Source organism: Paroedura picta, chromosome 5 (genome assembly GCF_049243985.1).
Source record: "Paroedura picta isolate Pp20150507F chromosome 5, Ppicta_v3.0, whole genome shotgun sequence".
NCBI classification, from domain to species: Eukaryota; Metazoa; Chordata; class Lepidosauria; order Squamata; family Gekkonidae; genus Paroedura; species Paroedura picta.
Window position 1 is genome coordinate 99,171,396 of NC_135373.1, and position 27,821 is coordinate 99,199,216.

At 41.2% G+C, this 27,821-nt stretch overlaps 1 protein-coding gene across 3 annotated transcripts in view; it reads left to right on the forward strand.

The window, feature by feature from the left end:
• Window positions 1-27,821, forward strand: part of MRTFA (myocardin related transcription factor A) — a 111,050-nt gene that overhangs the window by 11,615 nt on the left and 71,614 nt on the right. For all 3 annotated transcript variants that reach the window (XM_077339403.1, XM_077339405.1, XM_077339404.1), the window contains exons 2-3: window positions 6,124-6,177; window positions 14,658-14,919. The gene's annotated coding sequence lies outside the window, so the exon portion shown is untranslated. The remainder of the gene's footprint in view (window positions 1-6,123; window positions 6,178-14,657; window positions 14,920-27,821) is intronic.

A 27,821-nucleotide genomic window follows, 5' to 3' on the forward strand; every position in this document is an offset into this window, starting at 1 on the left:
CATTATATATCCCACTGTTGTTCCTTTAGATCCATACTCTAATGAGAATACCAGACTTGCAACTATTTCAAATTCTGTTGCTAAGGTCAAAATGAAGAAGTAATCTCTTTTAGAAGCAACCTTTGGACAGGATGTATATAGCTATAATGTGATTCAGCTGCCTATTGAAGTGGGCTTGGCAGTCTTAGCCATAGATCTTTTTTTCCTGGAGGTGCCAGTAACTGAGCTTGGGAAAATATTTTGCATGCAGCTTAGGGGTACCACCAAGCTTGTGCAGTCATGCCGGTCTCCCCTGTGCAATCTGGAAAACTTGCCTGATTGCACACTCTGAATTTCTGCTACTCAAAAAGTGTTAGCCGCCTTTTCTATAGTTTTGGGTTAATAATTTAACTGTTCTTTTAAAGAATTTGAAAGGGAAAACCAATGAGTTACAAAATTATTTACAGCTTAAAAGTAAAACCCATATCATGTAAATAATTGTGGGGACAACATGTTCAGTCCTTTTAAGTTTAAAGACTTGCTTTCCTCTTAAGACTGCATATTGTCTGATTGGTGAATGATTTATCATACTGCTACAAGTAATACCGCGGTGGAGTTTGCAGCCAGCTGGAAGGAAAATAAGTTGGTCACTAAGCCCAAGTAACAAAGTAAACCAAGCTGATGATGGCAAAAAATCGTTTCAAAGCTTTTATTGCATCAGAGTCAAAATGAGCCCCTGATCTTAGAAACTCATTTTCATCTTTTAACATCTTCCTCAGTAACTCTACAATTCAAAATAAATCCATTAATAAATTAACATATTACAAAATCCATATTAATTAATGTACATCAAAGATTGCTTCTGTGAAATCTTATTCCTACCAGTGTTAGTTATCTCGCAAATGTAATTTTCTTTCAGTGTTTTCAATCCTCCATGTTTAATGCTCCTCTGTAAAAAATCAAGTAAATTGTTAATATGTATATGTCTCATATCAAACCGCAGTGAATTGTAGAGTCACTGAGGAAGACGTTAAAAGTTTAAAATGAGTTTCTAAGACCTGGGGCTAGTTTTGACTCTGATTGATGCAATAAAAGCTTTGAAAGGATTTTTTGCCATTGTCGGCTTGATTCACCATTACTTAGCTGCTTCAGCTGACAAGTCATTCTGTGTTTGGTCATTAAGCCGAGCCACAGTTCATAGATGGCTGAACCCTGTTTTTTTGGGTACTACTTGAAGCCCTACCCGGATAACCTGGGTAAGTCCAGTCTTGTCAAATCTCGGATGCTAAGCAGAATCGATTCTGGCTAGCAATTGGAAGGGCAGCCTCCAAGGAATACCAGGGCCATGACATGGGGACAGGCAATGGCAAATAACCTTCAAATGTCTCTTGCCTGGCTACATAACACACATGTCATACGATTGAAAAAAAAGCACTGTGCCACTTTTAAGGTGCTGGGTGGATAAATCTGGGATTTATCCCAGGGATGAAATGTGCAGTATAAAACTATTCTCTGTGGGTAGTCTGAAATGATTACAAGTCAGGAGAAATGGCTGTCATACTCTGCATGCATCTGAGATTTGTAGGATACTCCTGATGTCCCATGTTAAACTGCACTGGGTTAGGGGAAGGCTGGCATAAGAGGCTCATTCCCTGATATGGTACATGATATAGGAACATGTCATTTCTTTTTTCTTTTTGAGTACATGGAAGATTCTAGTGTTTTAATTCTTTACTTATTTAGAACAGGTAATAGGTGAGGCACGTTGCAGAGATTTGGGATGATGGGGAAAAGGATAAAACTTCAGTTGTCACATTCAGACTAGAGACTTTTTCTTAATGCCAGCTGGAGATTTTCCATGTTGTTCCACTACTCCTAAGCTCTGAGTCACCACCAGTGGAGGCAGATAACCCATTGTAATTGCTGGAACAGCAATAGTTTGGCCTGGGCTTGTAAACAATGGTGTATAAACATTTCCACTGAATTAAGAAATTTATTAGTAAGACAAGACCTCAGCATCTCTTAGAGATGACGTTATGTTCACAGAGGGGAAAAAATGAAACTTGTGCAACTTTGCTTGTAGTACAGTCGTAGCTTAAAAATTTAAATAAAACAAAGATGGGGAAAAATCTGTTATGCTGCTGGTCTAAAAGATGGGTAAGTCAACTAGATTTGAGGGTGATCTGGATGCAACATCTGTCATGCCATTGATTGCTGAGGTTGATTTAGCTGGTATGATTGCCTAGGTCGATGTCCCCTCCTTTCCTAAGCCACACTCTTAGTAGAAGAGGATGAAAGAATGTATCCTTCTTCAGTCAAGGGTATACAGTAGCTGCAGTTACCTTGTTAGAACCTTGAAACAAGCTTGAGGTCAATTTGTAGAAGAATGTTGGGCCACTGTCCATTCCCATGTGGAATGCCGCTGGGTCTGATTCTCTCTCTGATGCTATTTAACATCTATATGTGGCCCCTTGCGCGGCTGGTTTGAGGATATGGACTGGAATATCATCAGCGCACTGATGACATCCAGCTCTATCTGTTGATGGGTGGCCAAACCCCAGTTTCTCTGGCTAGGTGTCTAGAGGCCATGACTAGGTGCCTCCAATAGAGCTGTCTGGAGCTTAACCCCTCAAAGATGGAGGTCCTGTGGCTGGGGAAAAAGCAATCAGGAGAGAAATGCACCTTCCCTGCCTTGTTGGTGTGCAACTGACAACTTTGCACACTGTCGGGAATTTGGGGGTGAACTTTGATGCCACCTTTTCTATGGAGGCTCACATCACAAAAGTAGCTTACCTAGCATTCTACCATCTGTGCTAGGCGAACTTAGTAGTGCCCTATCTGGCCCCAGAAGAACATACTACAGTGATCCATGCAATGGTCACCTCCAGATTAGATTACTGTAACTTGCTGTACATGGGGCTACCCTTGGCCCTGACCTGGAAATTGCAGCTGGTCCAGAATGTGGCTGCCCAGGTAAGCTGTGTTTATTTAGTTTCTATCAAGTTCACTAGAACAGCTATATCTTAATATGGCTTCTTTGACTTCTTTTTTTGCCTATGTCTGTTTCAGTATCTAATAATTAAAGTCCAAAGTTCAACTAACAGTTCCTGGAAGTCCCTTTTCCCCCCAGTTCCTCTTATAGCTACATACCATAGCCTGCACACCCACTCATCTACAGCAGCAGATTTGGCTACTTCTGAAACTTTGCCGGCGGCTGCCTTGCTGCAGCCAACAAGTTTTTAACTAGGTATTTTTCTTTTTCTGAAAGATTATGCAGTAAAATATCTAGTGAGATTATCTTAGAGTCATGCGGCCATTTGCAATTTAGGCCATTTGTCAGTTTTCCCTAGTATGTTGTTCCAGAATTTTTGAGCCAGCAGGCATTGCTGCCTTGTCTAGAAAAGGGTCTCAACCTCCCTATTGCATTGCCAGCACAGATAGGGCTTGCCTCTTTCTATTGTAGCAGTCTTTTCAGGCATGAGATACAACCCTAGGGTTGGCTGTTCTGGCAGCTGGTGCTGCGGTGTGGGGAGGGGGGGAGGTGCCCAACCCTAACCTATATATTTGTGGTATTTTCTCTGATCCCTGTATTAACTGATATCCTAATCCCATCTTTATGCAGTTCTTGCTGAAGTCTTTCAGGGATCTTAATTTGTAAATCCTTTTACTTAACTGTTCATATCAGTTGTATTCTTCATTTCTGATTCTTGAGTATCCAATAGATAGTCTATATGATTCAATTTGGCCTAAAATAATTTAAATCTATTTAAGGGGTGATAGATATTCTACTCTGTTGGTCTGGATTGAATAAAACTCCTATCTGAAGATAATTCACCATTTTGGTGAAGTTCTTCATGATTTAATGGCTTTTAAGAAAGTCTGAAATTCTAGTGTTCGTTAGGCTTTCTATTATACTTCAGAAATTCTTTATTTGAAGGGCTTCCACAAAATCCTATGTGCTGGAATATTGGCATGCAAGGGAACAGTTCAAACCTAATTTAATTCTGAACCAACCCCATACCTTTGCAAATGCCTTATGAATATGCAATAATGCCTTGGTTTGCCCTCTGCTTATTATGTTTCCAAATCTAATTATTCAATGAGCAGGCAAGACCAAGGAATCTGACTCTATTTTTTGTTGATTAGTTTTGGTAGCATTTTTGCAACTTAGTTTCTCTAGTAAAGCCTGTTAATAAATCAGGAAATATGCCTTGTGTGTAAAGAACATCTCTTTACTGCACAGTATCAACACAGCCACATCAGACTTGTGGGGGGTGGGTGGTATAGCAAGTATGTCTCAATAGTACTCTCTTTAACTTGAACATTTGCTTCTCTCTTTTTGAATGTGCAGTGGCTGATCAATATTGTAACTTGTAGGTATTCTGTTTGGTTATTAAGATTCTATGCCTGTGTCATTATCCAGCATAAATTGTAGGTTACTAATGATACATTGAACCAATCTGAGTTGAGGGCTGTATGTGTCCATCCGTGGTAGTCTGTTGCTATTTTGTTTGGGCCTGTTTTGTAGTGGGTTATCCCTTGGTATCATTCTGGCTTTATTGATAGGTTTCCTTATTATATTAGGTAGGTATTGTAATTCCAAGAATGTCTGAGAACATAACTGTTACATTAAAAACAGTGGAAAAAACAATGGGAGAACATTTTAGTCTTCTAGGTCATCACATTGCTGAACTAAAAGTGGCAGTCTTCAAACAAAGACATTTCAAAGGGAAATTGCAGCATGAGATTGCTGAACTCAAGTTAATTCACAAGCTAAGAACAATGGACTCACCCCCTCCCCCGGGGCCGAATAGGGACATAGGATTTTTATCTTTCATAGATGCTAATTCTCTGCCCTCAAGCATTTCCTCTCTGTTCTAATCAAGCTGATTACAATGTACATTGTATCTTGCATCCTTTACAAGCATTCTGTACAACTCTCCTCCCACTTTCTGACTTTCTGATCTCCACTTCTACTGTGTCTGACAAGGGAGTTTTGACTCAAAAACTTACAGCCTGAAACTCTGTCACTTTTTGAAGTGCTACTGAATTCAAAACTAATTTTCTTATCCTCCCACTTAAAAAAAGACACTTGAGCTTGAAGTTCTCTAAGCAGAACCATATTCCCTGTGACTTCTAGTTCAAAGCAAGTTTCTGGGGGTGAGTGAATCTTGAGAACTTAAAACTTTGGGCAATCATGGTGGCTGGACCATTTGTCTGATAGCACTGTACATTCTCTGGAGCCAACCTAATAGCCAGAGCTTTTCTGGAAAAGGTGAGGAATAATAAGAAGGTATGATATAGATGTTCAGAGAGAGATGTCTGATTTGATAATCTGTTTTACCAGCTGAGAGGCAGCTTTTATGGACTTTTTAAAGACTTTTTTTCTGAAGATCTAAATTTGTATTGCTGTTCATAGAACCTGACTGTCCCACCTGCACCCCATGCATGATCTTTGGGGTTTAACATTATTTTTTTGACTCTCCTTCTAAAGCTAGTCACATAATTCTGGCTTGAGGCAGAATTAGTCATAGCTTTAGTGGGGTCATATGAGTCATTGACTTGCATATTGATCTATTTGTATTGGTTTTCTTAAAGAGGGCCAGTTCTGAATATAGAGTTTAAGTAAGATACATGCACAGCAAGCTTGCAGCCTGTTCATATTATCTTAGAACCAAGTTCCAGTGAGGGGGGACTTCTGCATACAGATACCACCTGCATGCATCTCTTTTCTTTGGTGAATGGTGGCAGTGGCAGCAAACAGTCTGCATGTGAATAGCTATTAGCTTCCACCCTATCATAGCACAGCCCTTCCAGTGTCAGGAGGGAGCTGATTGTCCATTGGGAATTAACTAGCAGTTGATTGTGACATGTTTTGTATATACTCCTGAACAATCTTAGTTCTCCTTGCCTCCTCATGTGTATGAATCCTCTTAAACAATACCCTTTATGCTTCCCTGTCCAATTCTGTGGGCACATATGAACCTGTATCTGACATAATTAATGGGTCATGTATTGGCTTTAAACATGTTTGCTCCTACATAAGAGTAGTCATTGCCCTTTGCACTAGCACAACCAGTGAGATGAACTGAGTGCTTTCTTGACTGTACCACTTAAATGTATGACTTCTGTTTCCTATTGCAGTGATTGGAACTCCCGGCATGGAACTGAATTGGACTGTGCTGAGGAAACTGTAAGGTATGTTGAGAATTTCCTTCTGTCTCTTTTGACACTTCTTGTTGTTGGTATCTTACTTATGATCTATCCCTTACGCTAGTTATTTTGCTTACATGTGATTGCTCGAACTGTATACTTACAATTTGGGGCATGTGGTAAAGCATTTTACCATCAAAGAACAGGATAGCTATTCAGAACCCAGTGATTTTTTCAGTAAGCTGCTGATGTCCATAGTTGTCAGAAAATCTGGATATGCTTGCTGAATCTGACAAAAGGCCCATCTTCTTAGAATTTTCTCCCTGATCATCGTTCAAACCTTATTTAGAACTCTGGATCAACCCATTCCTAAACTAGAGATATAAAACTTCTAGAAACATTGAAACCGTCATTTCTGTTGGGGACAATGATAACAGTAACATACGTAATATTTTCTTATCAAATCAAAACAAAGTTTAGATTTTCATAACATGAAATGTCTCAGTTATAAATCATGATATGTTTTTATTACGCTAAACATTCAGAGTCATGCAAGTTTCTGACCTGCCTGGCCGTCCGTTTCATTTATCAGGGGTAGTCAAACTGCGGCCCTCCAAATGTCCATGGACTACAATTCCCATTATGCTGGCAGGGGTTCATGGGAATTATAGTCCGTGGACATCTGGAGGGCCGCGGTTTGACTACCCCTATATCAAATGGTGGAAGAACCTACGAGAGGCTTGCCTATACTCTACTTAATGCTGACCAGCAGGCAAGAACTGATGGATGGGGTGAAGGAGATGGGGACTCTGGGAGGGAGTGACCAAGTCTACCTAGAATTCCCTTTGAGATGGGGGGGTGGGGCAAGGAAGCTCGTAGTCAGACATGTTCGGGCAGACTTTAATAAACTCAGAGACTTGATGAGAGTCATCTGGTGGGTAAGAATGCTGGAAGAAAAAGGAGCGACTGATGGGTGGGCTCTCCTAAACGAGAGCTATTGCATGCTCAAGCCATGACTATTCCAGCAAGGCAGAAACATAGCCAAGAAGCCCACTGGATGAACAGAAAACTTCAGGAGGAGCTAAGGAAGAAAAATGTTCAAGAAATGGAAGGAAAGACAGATCTCTAAAGAAGAGTATCTGCAGGTTATTAAGCACTGTAGGTCAGCCATCAGAGAGCTGAAGCTGGGAGTAAGCTGAGACTGGCCAGGGAAGCCCATTATAACAGGGATAGTCAAACTGCGGCCCTCCAGATGTCCAACTACAATTCCCATGAGCCCCTGACAGCATTTGCTGTAAATGAATTGTAGTCCATGGACATCTGGAGGGCCACAGTTTGACTACCCCTGCATTATAACAATTAAAACTTCTTCAGAGATGTGAGGAGCAAACATAAGTAAATGCGGCCCAGATAAAGCAGAAAGGCTCAGTACCTATATAAGAACAAGATGCAATTCAATAACAGTAAGTGCAGAGTTAGACTAGATGGCCTGTATGGCCCCTTCCAACTCTATGATTCTACTCTGTACATTTTAAAATTGTAAAAGTAGTTCTCTACAAGCAAAATTGTTATTACACCCACTGCTTCATAGAGCTGCAAACTTCTGTACTCTAGGCTTGTGCATTGGAATGTTTGCCATTTGAAAGGTAATAAAAAAGTTTAAAAACAAAAACAAATTCTGAAGTACACAATGCTTTTTTTGCATGAACTATATATTAGGATATGGAGTTAAATGTTTAATGTAGAACATACTGAAATCATCAATAGTGTATTATGCACATTATAGCATATGAGTTGTGGACATAGTCATCTTTCAAACCGACATTTCTGTTTCCTTGAAAATATTCCTTGAAAAATATCTGTGGTATACTCAGTAAAATCTCCCAGTACCGAAAAAACTTTAAACTACACAGTTTGAGTGAACCTTTTCATCAAAAAAGCTTTCAGCTCATTAAAAAGGTACCTTTGGAGTGTTCTCCAGATTTCTGAATTTGTTTTGTAAACTTTGAGTCAGATCCCACTTAGTACAGCAGTTGCTTGTTGCCTGTATAACAGTTATCACAAGCCTCTGAATGAGAGCTACCTCTGAGTATTGAAAAACATCCCAAGTTTTTCTCCTCCGCACATATTTAACAAGTTTATTCTGTCCATAATACTGTAAATGAAACTATCAGTTTAGAATTACAGAGAAAAATTCTATGAAATAGAAGCTGGTTGGAAAAAGATCTACTCTGTTGGATTTTTTTTAAAAGCCTTTTCCTGAATCTACTTAATTATGACTGTAGCAATTCATCAGTATCTTTTTATTTTGTTCAGATTTGTAAAGTTTGATGCTAAACCTGAAAGAGTGCAACAATGGCTTGGCTGTCAGAAATATAGTCTATGCCGTGGTTTTTCTGTTGGGAGGGGAGATCTTTCCTTATATCTTGTACTAATATTTGATCACTCACCCTATCTTAGTAAAGGCTCAGTTTTACTTAAGGCAATGGTTGAGGATTTTACTCTAGTCCTAAAATCATTATAGGTTGGTACAGATAAATTTGCATGTAAAATTTTTGTTTTTAACTGTAAAAAAATTTTTTTTGGCTTCTGTCAGCTTTTTGCTCCCTGCTGTACATAGGCAGATTGCAAAGGAGTGAAATATGGCTGTTTCCTACAACTCTCTGAGTACTTCTGTCAGTAGTTTTCTAATTGTATGTGGCTACAAGAAACAAGCACAGTTCATTCCTCTGTGTGACATAGGAAGGCTTGTAAAAGGATGGAACACCCCAAGGCTCAGTAACTTAAAGAAATATTCATAACATTAGTCTTTTTGTGGCTAGGGTTTGGGAAAGTAATATTTCTGCTGTATCTTTTCTCTGACATGATTTGCATGGTTCTTACTGTCTCGTTGCTCAGGGCAGCAAGGAGATTGTTTCAAGTGGTCACTGTAGATTTCTATCCCTTTCTTTTGAAGATAATGAAAAGGCAAGGTTCAGTATTTCAGGCACCACCTGTCAAATTCTTATCACACTTCTGTCACTGTATTGTGAAACCTGTTTTGACTTTCCTCAAGCAACAACCTGTAGGAGAGTGACACAAGAAATGGATATTAATATTTGACACATGGCTGCATACAATAAGCAGAAGAAAATGTTAGCTCATTTGCTGTTTTTAATTTATGTTTATAACTTGATAAACATTCTGTCATTGCAGTATGGTATAGTTAGCACTGCGGTACTGGGCATCTCTCTTGAAAGACCTAGATTAAAACCCCCGGACAGTTCACTGGGTGACCTAATTTATTACGTTTGTGTTCTAACTTTCTTCAGAAGATTGCAAGCCAGTGTACACAGGGTCCCAGGTGAGCTCTCATACGGGAACAGACTTGCCTAGGTTCAGCAAAGTATATCGGGTGTTTTCAGGCATGTATCAGATCTTTCAGTAGTCACATTCTTGTAGCCTTACCTGCACAAGGTTATTATTGGAGTGTCCATTAAAACTACTCACATTTCCCCCTGTCCAGTTGTTTCCTTTTTGCTGCCACCAGTAAGACCTTTTTTAATCAAGAGGATTCTTACCAATTCTTGGGAAATAGAAGCTTTTATATTGTATATTATTTTTTCACCCAGGAGGAGAGAGGCAGCGACAGGTATGCTCCTGCTGGGAGGGCGCCGGGGGGGGAGGAGTTTGAAGCCTCCCTTTAGCCCGGGGAGGGGGGCTTTCCACTCCCTTTAGCCTGCTTTGTGGCCTAAAGGGAGCTGTGGCCACCCTCTCATGCCCTCCTGCTTGCCTCCCTTTTCAAAGCCCATTAAAATGGGATTTGATACTAGTATATAATAAACTCAATAAAGGGGGGGTAAACCACACCTGAGTAAGGTATGTTGGGCTTCTCCTCCAAGGAGCTCAGTGTAGCTAACTTCTCTTCTTTATTTTATCCTTGCAATAGCCATAAGCTAGGTTGAGAAGTTGGCTGAATCAGTTTGCACCTGGGTCTCACCAGGCCTAGTCTGGCAACCACTGCACTGCTCTGACTTTCCTGGCTGACTGGGAAGTGCAGCCTCTCCATTCCCCTGCCTACTTTCCATCCAGTTCTTCCCATATTTTACTTCTCATAGAGAATTTTCTTCCTCCCTTTGTCCTGTAAGCAGCATTGTTGGAGAGAGAGCAAGACAAGAGGCAATTGCTTTGCCTCCTAAACTGTAGAAGGTGACAATAAAAACAGTACAGGAGTTCACAACTTCACCTTTTCACTTTGAGAGCTAACCAAAGGTTCAGGTGACAGGTGACCAGTCATTCCTTCTGGAATGATTATACCATGTATCAGACTTAGCAGTCTTGCCTCTAAAACTTACAAAGGATACCTTATCTAATGTGTAAAAATTAGTGATAAACCTTGCTGATGGCTCTTCTCTGCACCTTTTGTAATGTTGCCTGAGGTCTAGAGAGTGTATGTTGTAATATGGTAGTGTTTTTGCTTAATATTTCTGCCTGATTCTCAGTTTTGTAGTTTTCTGCCATTTTGTCATTGGGATCACAAGGAGAGTGTGCCGTATCTAGCCATAATACAACACCCGCCCCCCTTTTGCTCGGTATAAAGCTTGGTCCACTTAACACCACTGTGCTCAAAGATTACATTTTCTTTTGGCCTTCTGATTACATTCACCCGAGTCATTAAATGATGGCTGTTTTTAAATGAAAGAAAAGTAGTGACTGCTTCCCAAAATAGCTTTCCCCTGCATGCCACCTGCTGCTGCTAGTTGATGCAGGTTGCTTAGCAATTCTTAAATGAGGAGGAAATTGCCATTACCTTAGTAACGCCTTCCTTAAATAGAGAATGATTTAAAAGAGCAGAGAATAGGGAAGGGGCTTCACTGAATTATTGGTTAGCAATAGTAAGCTTTGTCATGTCTGTGTAGGAGTATATGATATGATGGGCCTTCAAGGTTTGATAGGAAAATTTTAGATACCGATGATGATGATGAATTAATTACATTTATAGCCAGTTTTCCTCCTAAGACCCAAGGTGGGTTACATAAAAATATATAATCTCATAAACCTTTAAACCAGCATCAGCTCCCAAGGTACCAAGATGGCCAGGTCCCTCCTGTCCCCCACCATCAGACGTGTTCTCGCTTTAAGGAAGAAAAGAGCTCTTCATTGTAATGAGTAATAGCTTTTGTCAAACTGCAAAGCTATTTTATGCTGCTTTATTTTTTTTTAGTCCTTTACATTAGAATTTCTGTACTGTATAAATATCTCAATGGGTGGCTCAAAATTAAAGTTTTATGTTTAGCCAAGCTTTCTCAACCAGGGTTTCATGAAACACTGGAGTTTCTTGACAGTCCTGGAGGGGTTTCCCAGATGGATCGGAGTTAATTTTATGTATATTTTTAAAAAATCTGTTAAACATGTATCGGTTTATATGACCACCCACCCCTCCCCAAATGACCATTGATTGGCCTGGAGGGGGTGGGAATGGGAAAGCCCCTTGGTGGGCCTGTCCACAGCTATGCTTCTCAACCATATTCTGCATAATCGCTCCACTTCCTGGACACTAGAACACTAAAAATGATCTTTAGAGTTTGTTTTATAGAAAACCAGGGAGGATACTATATCTATAGGTCAGTAACCCATGAGCTGGCTTAGGGGTGACGAGGAATACCTTCTGATTACCCAGCTTGTTTGTAGCCCACTGCTGGCAAGCTTAGCTGTTGCATGCTGGGATGCGAGGAGGTGAACCTGCTGGCTAAGGGATAGGATAAGAAAGGGTATAAAAAGTGTATGTTAAGTTCCTTGCACTACTGCAAATGGCACAAATCTGCACTTTAATTTCATATTGGAAAGCAGGCTGTGGTGCACTCTTCTTACATACCAGTTCTATCATGTGAAATGAGGATAATGCTGGTTAGGCCAGATGCAATGCATGGGATGCTCTGCCACCCCTCTTGCAAGGTATGAAAGTGACAGGTAGGCATGCAAAGAGCCATGGGCTACCATGTCTTATGTGGTCGTCCAAGTACAGTTTTTGCCAGCCAGAGAGAGGAATTGGTCCTTCTACCGTCTTGCATTAGAACATTTTGTTTGAAAATGCAATTAATGTTTCTGTGTTACTGCTTAGCTTATTCTGGGCATTCTGTCAGAACTGAATGTTTGATATTATCCAGGCTGGCTTTCAGCGCTCTGAAAATATAACTAGCTTTTTAATTAATCCTCTTCCAATTTACTGTTTGGAGATGACATAAAACTGAATAGAACTCATATTTTGCTAGGACACAAATTGTATTCCATCTGTACACATTTTTTTTTGTAAAAAAGAAACTAATTTCTAGACCAAGCTGTTTGCAGCCTACAGTCCACTAAGTATTTTACAGAGCTTTATTAAAGCTCTTGTGATCTAGTTTTAAAGGAAAACAATATTTCATGCTCCACCCTAGAAATCACCCCAGAATTATAACTGGGACTATACCCTTTACGTGACCTAAGATGCCTTTCTGCAGGCTAACAACTAGCATTGGGAAAGCTATAGGGAATTAATAATCTCAGTACTCTACAAATGTAAATGAGCCTAGCCAGCGAAAGGAACAGCAGACAGTACAGTACAGGTCACACCTAGGGGAAAGAGAAGGAAAAAACTCCAAAGAACAATTGTATTGCTTCACTTTAAGTGAAGGAACAACTCCCAAGGGGAAGATTAGGCATAAGACTATATATTCTGTGGACATGAAGAAGCAATTCTGTTAAGCATTTCATCTTACTGCAAGGTTTTCAAAGAAGAAAAGCTGGGTTTTTATACCCTGCTTTTCACAACCCACAGGAGTCCTACAAACATCTTTCCCTTCCTCTCTCCACAACAGACACCCTGTAAGGTAGATGGGCCTGAGACCTATTCTGCACTGGGCCCCTCCCCTCCCCACCCCCTCCAGGCCCATCATTGGCCATTTTGGGAAGGGTGGATGGGTTGACATGACCATATATGTCCATTTGTTGTTGTTGTTAATTCAGAAGTCATGTCCGACCCATCGCGGCCCCATGGACAATGATCCTTCAAGCCTTCCTGTCCTCTACCATTCCCCAGAGTCCATTTAAGCTCGCACCGACTGCTTCAGTGACTCCATCCAGGCACCTCCATATATGTCCATATCACCCAATAAATGTTTATGAATTTAAAAAAATATTTTTAAAAATTAGCTCATGGTTCAAAGTACAGAAATATGTAGTTCAGGTGGATTTTGAGTATGGAAATTTAGCAGTATTCATAGTAACGCTAGAATTAATTTCATTAGGCGCTAGTGTTGAATTTGAATTGGGGTATGTGTAGGATTTAATCTGCTGTCTACCATGGGTTCATTATGTAGCTGTGGGTAAATTAGTGTGCTGCCATTTCATCCTGTAAAATGAGAATGAGTGCTTGCGAGGTCCAAGACAGGCTGTAAATCGTTTGGAAAATTACAGGTCCCAAATATAAACTGGTACATGGTGGGGATGGCATCAAATTCTACTGCAACTGGATTCTGATCTGAAATCCTGGTGTCTGAGGAAGATCCTTTTCTGGAGCTGTTTGCAGATTATGAATTTTGTCTCAAAGTAACATGAAGATCCTTTTCTAGAGCTGTTTGCAGATTATGAATTTTGTCTCAAAATAACATGAGCAAATCCTTTGGTAGGCCAGACCTTACAGATGTGGGATGTCCTCCAGCAGACTGATGTTGTCATTAACCATATGATACATCAGAACTCTGTGCTCACATACATAAACGTAGAACCACCTGGTATCTCATGGTCTCATTGTGCACATCCAAAGGATGTTCTGGGCTTTTGCAGCATCCATTCTCTGGATTTTGGAATCTCTTCTGGTCTGCCAGGTTTTTCTAGAGTAGACCCAAGAAGAAGAAGAGTTGGTTCTTACATGCCACTTTTCTCTACCAGAAGGAGTCTCAAAGTGGCTTACAATTGCCTTCCCTTTCCTCTGCCCACAACAGATACCCTGAAAGGTGGGCCGGGCTGAGATAGCCCTGATATTAATGCTAGGTCAGAGCAGCTTTATCAGTGCTGTGACAAGCCCAGGGTCGCCCAGCTGGTTGCATTTGTGGGAGCAGGAAATCAAACCGAGCTCACCAGATTAGAAGTCCGCACTCCTAACCACTTCACCAAGCTGGCTCCCAGGCAGTTGCAACTGTCTCTGGTGGTATGACTTATATTCTTCTTAATGCAGTGTATTGGCATATCTTCAGACAAATTAATAATCCAGGGTTAGTTTCAACTGGGAGTAATGCTGTGAATATGATTCTACTGTGGGAGCATTGAAACTAGACTTATAGCTGCTTTGATTTGCAGCTGCTTATAAAATGCCTCTTTAAAAGCTGACAAACTTAATCTGAAGTTTATTATTATTATTATTATTATTATTATTATTATTATTTAACTAATATTGTAACTGTAATATATGTGCAAGGTAGGAACTGCAGATGATAATCACTTTACATGTACTTAAAATAATAGTTTGTGTATCCATGTCTTATCTTTTGAATGTGTTCTTCCTTCAGGTTGCCATCACGAAAGCCAAAGTGGATTTCTCTGGTGTGCTGTGCCTGCCCCCTTCCGTCATTGCTGGAAATGGGCTGGACGGAGGAGGGGCTGGCGAAAATGAGGATGAAACGGTGCTTGTATCTCTTTCGGCGGCACCAAGCCCTCAGAGTGAAGCTGTTGCCAATGAGCTGCAGGAGCTCTCCTTGCAGCCCGAGCTGACCCTGAGCCTCCATCCTGGTCGAAACCCCAACCTTCCTCCGCTAAGTGAGAGGAAGAATGGTAAGTGGCAAAGCAGAAGGCTCATTGTTTGACATTTCTCTCTGTTTTTCTGTTATTTAAACAGAATGTTTTTTTTTTGATGTGGCATTGAGCAAAAAAGGTTGAGCAAAAAAGGTTGCAACCAGGTTTTCACACTTTGGTGAACACCAAAGCCTGAGGTGGCTAGCAGCGGGGAGGGGAGGAGTAGTGGTGGCACGCCAGTCGGTGCCTGCACACACGCGCAGAAGTCTCTGCCTGCATACGAGTGCTGGCCGGTGCACTGCCGACCCTCCTCCCCTCCGTACCACATCACTGGCTGCCTCAGGCTTCGGTGTTTGCTGAAGCATGCCAGAGCATGCAACCCTAGTTGCATCCATAGGCATGCTGTGTCAGCACTTTGCGGTGGGTTCTGAATTGGACAAGGTTGTGGTGTTTAGGACTGTTACTCTCATCTACTGATCCCTTTGTACTGATTGTTCTGTAGACCAGTCTGTTGTATGTGGTATTGAATGTACACTCGCCATTAATGGGCTTCTTCATCATGCCTGTTATATTCTGTGTCTTGAGTGTGTGTTCTTCTGTTTTGAGTTGCAGAATGGAAGACACATAAGTAGTCTTGCCCTTGATCCCTTAAAACAGTTCATTTGTAGGATAGATGAATTCATTAACATTGTCTCTGGTATGGAGTGGGGTTGAGAGGGTATTCTTGTGGAGCCCCTCAAGTGAATCTTAATGTTTCAGGCTCTTGTGCCTGAATTAATCCTGTTGCATACACAGGACTTCCTGAGATGAGCTCAGAGGCTCCTGCTTTAGGCAGGGTAATGTCCTGAGTCTGCTAGCTAGTTACCTTTGTACATTATTGTACCTATAATCTTTTCTGTTGTGTATCTGGTTAAAGGAAGTATAGTTTTAAGGAGGCTAGCTCATAAAACTAGTACTGCATACTGTACTCAGCATTTTACAACTAGCTACAGGCAGTTGTGAGTGAGCATGCTTTTCAAAGTTCACTCTAAGGAAAATAAAGTAGAAAATGACATAGATGAATCATTAGGTGACTTTTTAAAGCCTCTAAATAATTATGTGACTACAGGGTATAAGACCGATATCTTCAGCACCTGTAGAGTTGTTGTAGGATTTTGGACAAGCGACTATGCAAGAATCTGGAAGTTTGAATTTATGAATGAATAAATAAAGGTGCTATAATGTTACCCAAATAAGAGCCTCTTGTGGCGCAGGGTAGTAAGGCAGCAGAAATGCAGTCTGAAGCTCTCTGCCCATGAGGCTGGGAGTTCGATCCCAGCAGCCGGCTCAAGGTTGACTCAGCCTTCCATCCTTCCAAGATCAGTAAAATGAGTACCCAGCTTGCTGGGGGGTAAACGGTAATGACTGGGGAAGGCACTGGCAAACCACCCCGTATTGAGTCTGCCATGAAAACACTAGAGGGTGTCACCCCAAGGGTCAGACATGACCCGGTGCTTGCACAGGGGATACCTTTACCTTTAAGGTTACCCAAATTTTAGGTTTCCTGAATTAATTGGGGAAATTAGCTATTTAATTGGAGACTTAGCAAGAGGCAGGTAACTATGGGATCTCCAGTTATGAATACTGGCTTGTTCCCTTAAGAAACTCTAAATAAACCAGTCAGGTTTAACCTGGAAATGTTCTATGATTCTAATAAAGGTTTACAAGCACACAAAACATGTAAAACACACAAGAAGTCTAAGAGAAGCAAGGAGTGCAGAGCGATAGTATTTTTGGGGGGAAAGGCAATATTTTCATCACAACATGAAGAAGGAATTCTGTGAATTCATCAAAATGACCTGCACTTTGTGGGAAGGATGAATGCCTACGTGCAAGTAGGTGATGTGTGCAAGATGTCCAGAACACACACACAGAAGAGGAAGGCAGACCCACATGTAGCAGGGGTGTGCAGAGTGTTTCAGAACACACATAGATTGGTACTGGCCTCTAATTTATAGGGAAATATAACTTTGGGGTATGCTAATGTGCTAGCCCCTTTAACAATGTACTGATGAGATTTCCCGTGTGTAACAATGACCCTAGAAATCGTGATGGGTTTGTCCAGGTGTGGGCAGTGTTCTGGATGAAACCTGTATGTGGTCCCAGGGGACAAACTATGCCCATGCTTGATTTACCTGAGTAGCACTAAACATGTCAAGTGTTGCTTGATGATCCTTTGAGTACCAGATGGGAAACTATTGCAGATTAAAATCTGTGGGTATGAAAAGGAGGAAAGATTGAGTACTTGACATGATTAGTTACCATTTCTTGAGGAGGCTATTGTCCCAAAGGACATTTTCCACAATATTATTATTTGGTGGAGTTCTGCAAGGGCTTTTAATGAAAGGTAAAATAAATACAGATGTATATATGCTTAAATGTCATGGGAAAAATAAAATGCTAGGTTTTTAAAATTATTTCAGTCATTTTTCTGCTTCATAATTGGCATGAATATCTGATAATTGAAAGAGTGTGTGTATATGAGAATGAATTTATTACTACAACAAGACCACTCCTACCCAGTGGCATACTTAACCTATTTGGTGTCTGGAGCAGATAATTTTTTAACACCTCCCTCCTCTGTTTTTATTTTTATTTTGCTGTCAAGTCACAGCTGACTTACGGTGACTCCATAGGGTTTTGAAGGCAAAAGATGTTTGGAGATGGTTTGCCATTGCCTGTTTCCATGTCAGCCCTGCTAAGCTCCTGAGATCTGATGAGATCAGGCTTAGGCTGGGCTATTCAAGTCAGGGCCCCTCCTTAATATGACAAATAATATTTTCAGAAATCATGAAATAAAATGCCAGAAAAGAAACACAGTGTAAATGTTCTTTTATTTAACTTCATAAATAGGAAATCATGGTAGTAAAAAAAGAATCAAATTCCAACATCCTATTCTATCATAAGAGCCATGTGATACATTGGTTAAAATGTCAGATTAGGATCTGGTAAATCCAGATTTGAATCCCCACTCGTACCATGGAAGCTTGCTGCGTGACCTTAGGCCAGTCACATTACTCTCAGCCTCTCCCTGACCAGATTTCAGAAGCTAAGCAGGGCTGACGTGGAGGCAGCAATGGCATACCTCCTCTGAATCTCTCTTGCCTCGAATACCCTACAGGATTGCTATGTCAGCTGTGACTTGATAGCAAAAAAAAAAAAGCCCACCACTTATATTCCGAGCCAGCACTTGGGAAGGCTTCTGTTCTCCATTTTAAAGCCCCCAAAATGACTATTCCATACTACAAGGCATTTTTATGAACTAAGTGTCTATCTTTGTACTAACTTTTATTGTCTAACACTGGGCAAAGCATCACAAAATAGTGATTGCAAGCTTCATTGGACTGGATGCTAAGAAACAAACTACCCTCCAAAGAAGGTACTCCCATCCTCCATTGTTTCCGAACGACTAAAGTCAAACTGGAGATTCTCCGTGGTAGAAACTGACGGTGGGTTGTGTGTGTCATGTTTGCAAGCCCAGCAGTGCCCGTGAAGTCACAGAGTACTCAGCAGAACCCAGTGTCATTGTGGCAATTCTAGCTGTCAAGCCAGAATCACAGTCCAAGCAAGGGGGGATTGGAAGCCCAGAAAACCAGTGTCTTCCATTCATAATATTAACAAAGGTTTGCTGCTATATTACTCTTAATTAATTCTGTCATCAAGCCGATTGGGGATGAGAAGACCAAGAAATAGAAATGGGGCATGGGGGGGACACGGAAAAATTAGGTGAAGGAAGACAGAAATTAATGAGAAATATATAGAAAAATGAGAGATGTTCAGAGAAGAAAGGGTTGTTTGATCTTTGCTTCAACACTCTTACTACCGCTTTGCAAAATCTGGCTGAGTTTAGTGCAAGGAATGGAAGAGAGAAAGGCTAGACTATTGGAGAAAATGACCTGAGTGTTTTTTCTGGTTCAGACTTCCCTATGTCCCTTGTGGCTTCAACCAGAACTGCATCTTCTTAAAAATAAAAGGAGACATTCAGCTGGATGCTAGCTTTGAGGGCCCTTCAGCTGACTCAAGCTGCACCTAAGGTGGACCACACCCCTATCTGGCTGTTGGTATGGCACTGCTCCCATCAATCCAGTTGGAAATGTGTATTCTTGTTTCAACTATATCTGCCAAAGGTTTTCAACCTCCAATTTACGGAGTTGAAAGATCTATTTCACCTTCTATATTTACTCTGGCATAGCCTGACTTCTGCTAATTTAATGACAAAGGAAGAATCTATTGAAAGATATGGCAGAAAAACATAATGATCCTATAATTCATTATCAGTAATTTAGAATATATTGTGTAAACGGTATGTGAAACAGTATTTAGTGCTACATAATGTGTCTGCATATGTGTTTAGACGTGTATTGTCAAGGAGGCATTCTCTACTACCCTACTTGGCCAAGAGCCTTCGGCAGCTAATCTCCGAGAAGTTACATTCCTAACAATCAACACTAATACAGCATCCATTAAAGCAGTGGTCCCCAACCTTTTTACCACCGGGGACCGGTCAATGCTTGACAGTTTTACTGAGGCCTGGGGGGAGGGGTAGTCTTTTGCCGAGGGATGTCACCACCGCCTGAGCCCCTACTCCATTCGCTTTCCTTCCGGCGCCCCCAACTTCCCACCACCCACTGGGGGACACTGCCAGCAGCAGCTGCGTAGTGCCATGCCGAGGGGGAGCCCCAGCCACGGCGGCCACTGGAGAGCACCAAAGGTGAGACAGCGGCATAGTGGCAGGGCAGCAGCCGGAGAGGAGGATGAGGAGGAGCCACGGCCCAGTACTGACTGATCTACAGCCCGGTACCGGTCCCCGGACCGGGGGTTGGGAACAACTGCTTTAAAGAGGTGGTGATGCTGATAGATTCCAAACACTTTGAACTATCCCTGGATAACTGTTGGAGCATTTGCTAAACTAACAGTCCCTAAATCAAGGCTCCCCCTTAACTTCATTGTGTTAGGGTCATGATCCCAGTGTTGCTGGGGTTATGATTAGTTTTTCCAGGGAAAGTAGTTCAGGGAAGGTCTCTGAACATTACATCTGTATTTACTGTTAGTTACAAGATAAATAACTTACGGGGATGATGGTAAAATATATCCATATTTCATGTTTGTGCTTAAGGAAATATGCAAAATAAGGTTATAACAGGGTTCCCAGTTTAAGAGATCTGAGAATATTTAGCATTTTTTCGGTACTTATAATAATCTCCACTGAGTTCTTGCCATGGAGGCTGCACAGTGGCACTGGTGCAAATGGTATAATTTAACGGATAACCGTGAATGTTTGCTGTGTAGGTGTGACTACATTTCAAACTCTGCTGTAAATCTCCGGAAATGCTGTGCAAATGGGCTGCAGTTAATTGTTTGAACTTTTCCAACATTATCAGATTGAGTTCACCTCGTACAGTGGAGTGAGACTCTGTGCATGACTAACCCTTCAGTATATGTTGAGCAATGGGGAGGATCTGCTAGGCGTGGAATGTCAGAGCTATTGAAGTGACAGAAAAATGTTGTGTTTTAGGGTTCTTTTTTGTTCTTAACTCCAGACAGACAGCTGACTCAGATCTGAGTTATCTTTATGTACAAAGCAGTCACCCAACAGATTAACCCTTTTGTGCCCTAAAAGCATCAATACTGTCCTACTACATATTGGTGTATTGTAATCTGTTCCTAGAATTCATGTCTTTACATGATTAAGTTTTTATCTGTAATTATTAGTTCATTGAATCCAAAGTACTGTGAGAAGAGGGCCATTGGTGGAATAAACTTCTGTTTACCCTTCAGTCATCCACCCTTCTAAAACTTTACATTAATGCTATGCGGTCTACAGTGGGGGGCAGGAAGGGGTAATCCCAGTTCTTTTGGAGAAGTTCTTTTCCAGCAGAAAGGATTCATAAGAATTTTGCTAACTTAAGAACTTGTCCTTTTTTTCAACAAAATGGGTTCTGTGAATACAATAACTACTTGTGTTTGTGTTCTCCAGGTGAGTGTAAACCCATCGACTGAGCCATCTTAATGAGAGATCACAGACTATGCTTTCTGGGGTACAGTGAAGATAATATAGCTCTTTTTGATTAAAAGTACAAACAGTAAAAGGCTGCAAGAACAAAAACCAGAAGCTCTTAACAGAATCTCGGGCTGTATCTGAGGTAGAATCATAGAGTTGGAAGGGGCCATACAGGCCATCTAGTCCAACCCCCTGCTCAACGCAGGATCAGTCCAAAGCATCCTAAAGCATCCAAGAAAAGTGTGTATCCAACCTTTGCTTGAAGACTGCCAGTGAGGGGGAGCTCACCACCTCCTTAGGCAGCCTATTCCACTGCTGAACTACTCTGACTGTGAATTTCCCCCCCCCTGATATCTAGCCTATATCGTTGTACTTGTAGTTTAAACCCATTACTGCACGTCCTTTCCTCTGCAGCCAACGGGAACAGCATCCTGCCCTCCTCTAAATGACAACCGTTCAAATACTTAAAGAGGGCTATCATGTCCCCTCTCAACCTCCTTTTCTCCAGGCCGAACCTTCCCAAGTCCCTCAACCTATCTTCATAGGGCTTGGTCCCTTGGCCTCAGATCATCTTCATTGCTCTCCTCTGTACCCTTTCAATTTTATCTACGTCCTTCTTGAAGTGAGGCGTCCAGAACTGTATATAATGGGACCATGACATCTTGTGATTTTGATGTGATGCCCCTGTTGATACAGCCCAAAATGGCATTTGCCTTTTTTACCGTTGCATCACACTGCCTGTGTGGCCCTAAGCTGCTTAGGGAACCCAGTGTGCAGCTTCTCTTTAGCTTGGCATTTGTCAGCAGCTGCATAGTGTGACGCATTTTGGTACTTAAGAAGTAGTGCTGGCTGTAACAGGTTTTATTTTTTTGCTTTGCCACTATTGTGATGCTGCCTTCCTGCTTGTGCGGCGGAGGGTTTTTTTTTTTTACTGCTAGGTCCCTTCAAATGGTGTTGATATACCTGTCCAGCCTCTTTTGCTTTCCCAAGAGAGTAGAATAGCAGTGCTCCTGATGTGGAGTCCATCTTGACTTCATTCTCTATGGTCTGGTCATGAATGCAGTTGTTTTGGGAAGTCTGCCATTTGTGAAGCATGTTTGATAAATGAAATGTTTGGCTCCTTCGTGCTTACTGTTTTGCTATTTAATAAAAGAAGTAAATGTTTCCATACTTATGTCCATGTACATTTGTGTTTTGCTGAGTTCTTTAAAAATGTGTCTGTTCAGTCAATACAGCTCTCTAGATCTGATACAAGTAAATAAATTGAAGACATCACTTTTTATATGAGAGTTGCTATGCTAGCTGTATTATCCTTTTTTGGCATTCCTTTGGTCAACCAGGTATGCAAACAGGCAAAGGGTTACTATTCGGTAACATTTAACTCTTGAAAACATAGATCCTTTGCAGGTATTGTTTTTAATGTTAGGACGGCATAGATTCCGCATTCCTTCAGTCTACCTGTAGAATCCTTATATTTTCTAACTAGTTCCATCAGCTTTGCTAGATGACTAGGTTTGCTATCTGGGATAATATAAAACTGTCCAGTTAAGCCTCTATTAAAAAAAATTAAAACCCTTAATGAAACCCCACCTTCTCCAGGCAATATGGCAGCCTTGTGACTCTAAGCAGCTCTCATTCTTGCAAATTCCTCTAATAATTAGTCATGTCAGAAGGAATATTAGCTCCACAATGAAAGTAGTTTGGAAGGGTATTAGATCTTGGCACAGTTGACCTCTCTCAAAGAATAGCAAACCTCTAATATGGTTCTTAATGCTACCTTAGATGTAATGATGAATTGTAAGGTGGCTGTTTTAAGGAGGATCATGCATATAAACGAATGTGAACTTTTTTTGAGGCCTTTACCGCATGAATTGGTACTTGTGTGCTCCCCCCTGTTTGTGCAGAAATGTTGCAAATCTGATGTGCACAGATATTCTACTCAGCTTCAGTGAATGGCAGTAAACCCATGATTCCCTTGCTAAAACGTGGCCACAGTGTTCAGAGGGATTATAGAAATTTAAACACAAAGGATATAATCCTAAGAATACCTTTCTTTGAGAAAACCACACCGAATACTGTAAGTACATTTAGGAGTAAATCCTGCTTTGTATTGCTCCCTAAAACTCTCAGATCGCAATCATCCAGTATCTCTCAACTGAGATGTTATAGCAGCAGGTAGTCTTGAAACCTAAGTAGAGAAGACCCTAGACATCTGGAAACTCTCAGCACTTTTAAACAGGAGCTCCAGTCTCACAGTTTGGAGAGGGTCATGATATGTGCATAATTGCATGAAGATTTCAAATGAAAGTGTTTGCAAAAAAAATTAATGAATGATTAACTTTTGACTTCTGATTCCCCATGATTCATGCAGTCATCTTCACATGGAGGTCAAAATCCTACCTCCCCAAATACATGAAAGCTGTGTTTCTTTAGCAGTGAGAAATAATACTCAGCATGGTGTAGAGAGGGTCACACTATGATTTGAAAGACCCAGGTTTAAATTCCCTCTCTCCCATGGAAACTTTGCTGGGCAGCCTTGGGCCAATCACTCTCAGCCTATCCTACCTTTTGTGATGCTAAAATGGAAGAGGAGAAAACAGTGTTTTAACTTAGCTGTGGGAAATGGCTAAATATAAAAAATCTTTAGGTTCAATGTTTAATAACAGCTTGGCCATGCAACTTGGTTCTATTCTAAGATTAACCTTCCATTATCTGAACATCTCATAATTGTACTTTTCATAGTCCTCATGGATTTTACCAAACACTACTAGTGCAGATTGGTGACATTGTTCTTAAGGAAACTCAGTTGCCTAGGCCAGGGGTAGTCAACCTGTGGTCCTCCAGATGTTCATGGACTACAATTCCCATGAGCCCCTGCCAGCAAATGCTGGCAGGGGCTCATGGGAATTGTGGTCCATGGACATCTGGAGGATCGCAGGTTGACTACCCCTGGCCTAGGCAATTATTAAAACTGTTCCCAGTGTTTGGTCCTTTGCAGCAATAGGAAATTATAAGAAGAGGGACAAATGTAAGACAGAAACTTAAATATACAAGTTTTCAAAACATTACAATATGTTGAGCTACATGAATTGCCTAGAGACAAAACACAAATTTATGAGGGCTTGGTGATGCAACTTGGTTCAATGCTAATCTTCACTGTTAGCTTTGCAGTTCAAAAATTCTAGGCTGTGGCAGAAATTTGGATCATTTCTAAGTTCTTACTCAATATGCTTTGCTTTTATGGACAATGCAAAAAAAAATTGGGCTGGGACCTTAATTACACACATTAACATTTATCTGAATGTAGTACCTTTTTTAGCTGAGTGCAAATAGGTACAGATGGAGCACTCTGTTTGGGGAAGCGATGCTCTATATTCTTGGTGCTGGGGGGAGCAGCAATAAAAAGACTTCTGGAGATCTGGTCCTGCTGCTGGTCCCCCTGATGGTGCCTGGTTTTTGGCTATGCTGTGACTGAGTGTTGAACTGGATGGGCCATTGCAGGTTTCTCAACCAGGGTTTTATGAAACCTAGGGGTATCTTGATGGCCCTGGAAAGATTTCCTGAATGGGTGGGTGGGAATTAATTTTTTGTATATTTTTAAAATTGGTTAAACATTTACTGGGTGATATGATCACATATGGTCGTGTTGACCAAGCCCTTTCTTTCAAAATGTTCCATGTATCCCCCATGTTGTATGTAAACCACCCTGAGTCATATGGAAGGGCGGTATAGAAATCAAATAAATAAATAAATAAATAAATAAATAAATAAATAAATAAATAAATAAATAAATAAATAAATAAAATGGCCAATGATGGGCCGGGAGGGGGTGGCATGTGCACAGCTATGCTTCCCAAACATATTCTGCATGATTGCACCATTTCTGTGGTTTTTCAAAGCTTGAGGAATGTCTCAGGGGTTTCTCAATGGAAAAACGTTGAGAAAGGCTGGGCCATTGGGTTGATCCAAAATGGCTTCTGTTATGCTTATACATCATCCTGAAGAAGGGATTATTTTTTAAACAACACAATTTAAGTAGCTCATTGGGGAGAAAGACAGAAGGGGAGAGAGAGAAAGGGGGTGAGAGAGAAGAAAGCAATGGAAAAGCTCATGGTTAGGAGCTAGCAGGAGACAGCTTTTCCAGCTTCCCAAAGATAGAAAAAAAAATTTTGGGGGGGGAGAGGATTGCCAATCCTGCTTTAAGAACTTCCTAGACATAGAGGGTGGAGCTTGGGAAGGACAGTGTCTGAGGAAGGGAAGGAGCTCATCAAAAATATGATCAAATCCAGCCTACCTTCTGCGGGTGTTGTTTTCTTCAGGAAGCTAAGCAGAGTTGGCTCGGTCAACACTGGGATGGGAGATCACCATGGAAGTGCAGGGTTGCTATTACCCAGAGGCAGACAATGGCAAGTTACCTTGGAATGTCTCCTTCTAGGAAAATATAGTTTCAGTAGGAAGAGTCAGACTGCTGCCCCCCCCCCCTCATGGCCCCCAGATTTCTTCACTGCCTCCCTGGATACTTCAACTGCCTGCAGGGTGGCATACTGGCCACTTTCGGAACTCCCATTCTAAACTCTCTCATCAGGGAGATTATTCTGTTTTCATTGCTGTCTTCCAGAAGATTTAAGACTTTTTTCTTTTTGGTTTGGCATTCCCTTACTCTCTTATTGGCTTATATTTATATTTAATATGTTATATTTAATTATTTGAAATATTTAATGTATATAGCCAGAAGACCAAGAAATGGTGTGTATATTGGTATTAAATACTTTTTACTGTTGGAAAACGTTGTAATGTTTCCTGCCTTTGAGATCCTGAATTGGGTGGAAAGGTGGCATAAAAGTATTTTAACTAAACCTGCGAAACTCTGAATTATTATTTTTTTTAATTTAAAAAAGTTTATGCTGCCTTTCTACCCAGTAGGGTCCCTAAGGCTCTGCTCGTTAAAAACATTAAACTTTTAAACAATTAAAATAATATTTACAATTATTATACAATTCAATAAAACAATACCAGAACCAGAGAGGAGCAGCAATAATGGTTATTGGGGGTATACCAAATTAAATAAAAATGTCTTCACCCACTGGTGAAAGACACTGCTAGGAGGCAGATTAATGTCCTTGAGAAGGGAGTTATAACCAAAGAAGTCTTTTTTTTGGGTGGGGGGGTTACCTGTGTAGCCTCAAATAGCAAGGACAACTGAAGCAGGGCCTCCAAAGATTACTGGAGTAAATGGGTAGGTTCACATGAAAGAAGTTGGTTCTTATATGCTGCTTTTCTCTACCCGAAGGAGTCTCAAAGCAGTTTACAATTGCCTTCCCTTTCCTCTCCCCACAACAGACACAACTTGTGAGGGAGGTGAGGCTGAGAGAGCCCTGATATTACTGCTTGGTCAAAACAGCTTTATCAGTGCTGTGGCAAGCCCAATGTCACCCAGCTGGCATCATGTGGGGGAGCGTGGAATCAAACAGAGCTCGCCAGATTAGAAGTCCACACTCCTAACCACTACACCAAGCTGGCTCCCAGGCAGTAGCAACTGTCGCTGGTGGTATAACTTATATTTTTCTTAATGCAGTGTATTGGCATATCTTCAGACCTCTTTCCTCCAAAGAGGAATCGAACCCAGCGTGACAGATTAGAAGTCCGCACTCCAAACTGATAAGAGGCTGATAACTCCCATATCTCCTTAATTAGGAAGGAATGGGCCATGGATATAGGGCTGCAAGTCTTCAGGTAGGGTCTGGAGTTCTCACAGAACTAAAACTACCCCTGGACTACAGAAACCAGGTCCAAAATAGCAACATTATAGTGTAGACTCCATGGCATCCCATACTCACAGAGGTCTTTCATTTCCTCAGACTCCACCCATCTCAGGCAGCTCCCCCAAATCTTCAGGAATTTTCCAAGCAAGTGCAGGCAGTTAAACATGGATAGGAAGATGTAAGATGTAATATTTTGACTAAAGGTCTTAACAGCTTTCTGAACTTTTGATGCTTCTACTGAATATCTCAGCCTTCTCAACATTTTGCTGAAACATTCTTCAGGCTTCAAGAAACCCTAGAAGAGGCATGATCAGGCAGAATATGGTAGGAAAGCACAACTGTGTACATGCCCATATGGGGCCCCTCCCCTTCCCAAACCCCTCCAGGCCCATCATTGGTCATTTTGGGAAGGGGGAACAGGTTGACATGACCCATATATATCAGAGCCAGCTTGGTGTAGTGGCTAGGAGCATGGACTTCTAATCTGGGAAGCTTTGATTCCCTGCTCCCCCACATGCAGTCAGCTGGGGGACCTTGGGTTTGCCACAGCACTGAGAAAACTGTTCTGACCAAGCAGTATTATCAGGATTCTCTCAGCCTTACCTACCTCACAGCGTCTATTGCAGGGAGAGGAAAGGGAAGGCGATTGTAAACCGCTTTGAGATTTCTTCAGGTAGAGAAAGGTGGCATATAAGAACCAACTCTTCTTCTTCACATCACCCAATAATTTAACAAATTTTTAAAATATATTAAAAATTAATTTTGACCCATTCAGGAAACCCTTCTGGGGGCATCAAGAAACCCAGGGGTTTCATGAAATCCTGGTTGCAGAAGCCTGGAATATATCTTTGCTTGTTTTTTGTGCCATTGTAGCTATAATATAATCAGGTTGGGTGTTTCCACTCTTGCCTGTTCTCTTGGTAGCTTAAGTTTATTCTGGAAATTGCCCCCAAACTGTGTTATCGGGGCCTATGAGTAACAGGTGATTGGCTCAAGATGAAAAGAAGATCAAGAGGTAGAAAAATGTAAGCTTCGTTGTCATAGCAACAATGGATATGTCACCATTTAAGAGTAGGTTCTCCCCCCCTACTTTTTTTCTTTTTCTTTTTTGCTTTTGCATACTTAGATGAATTGCTGCA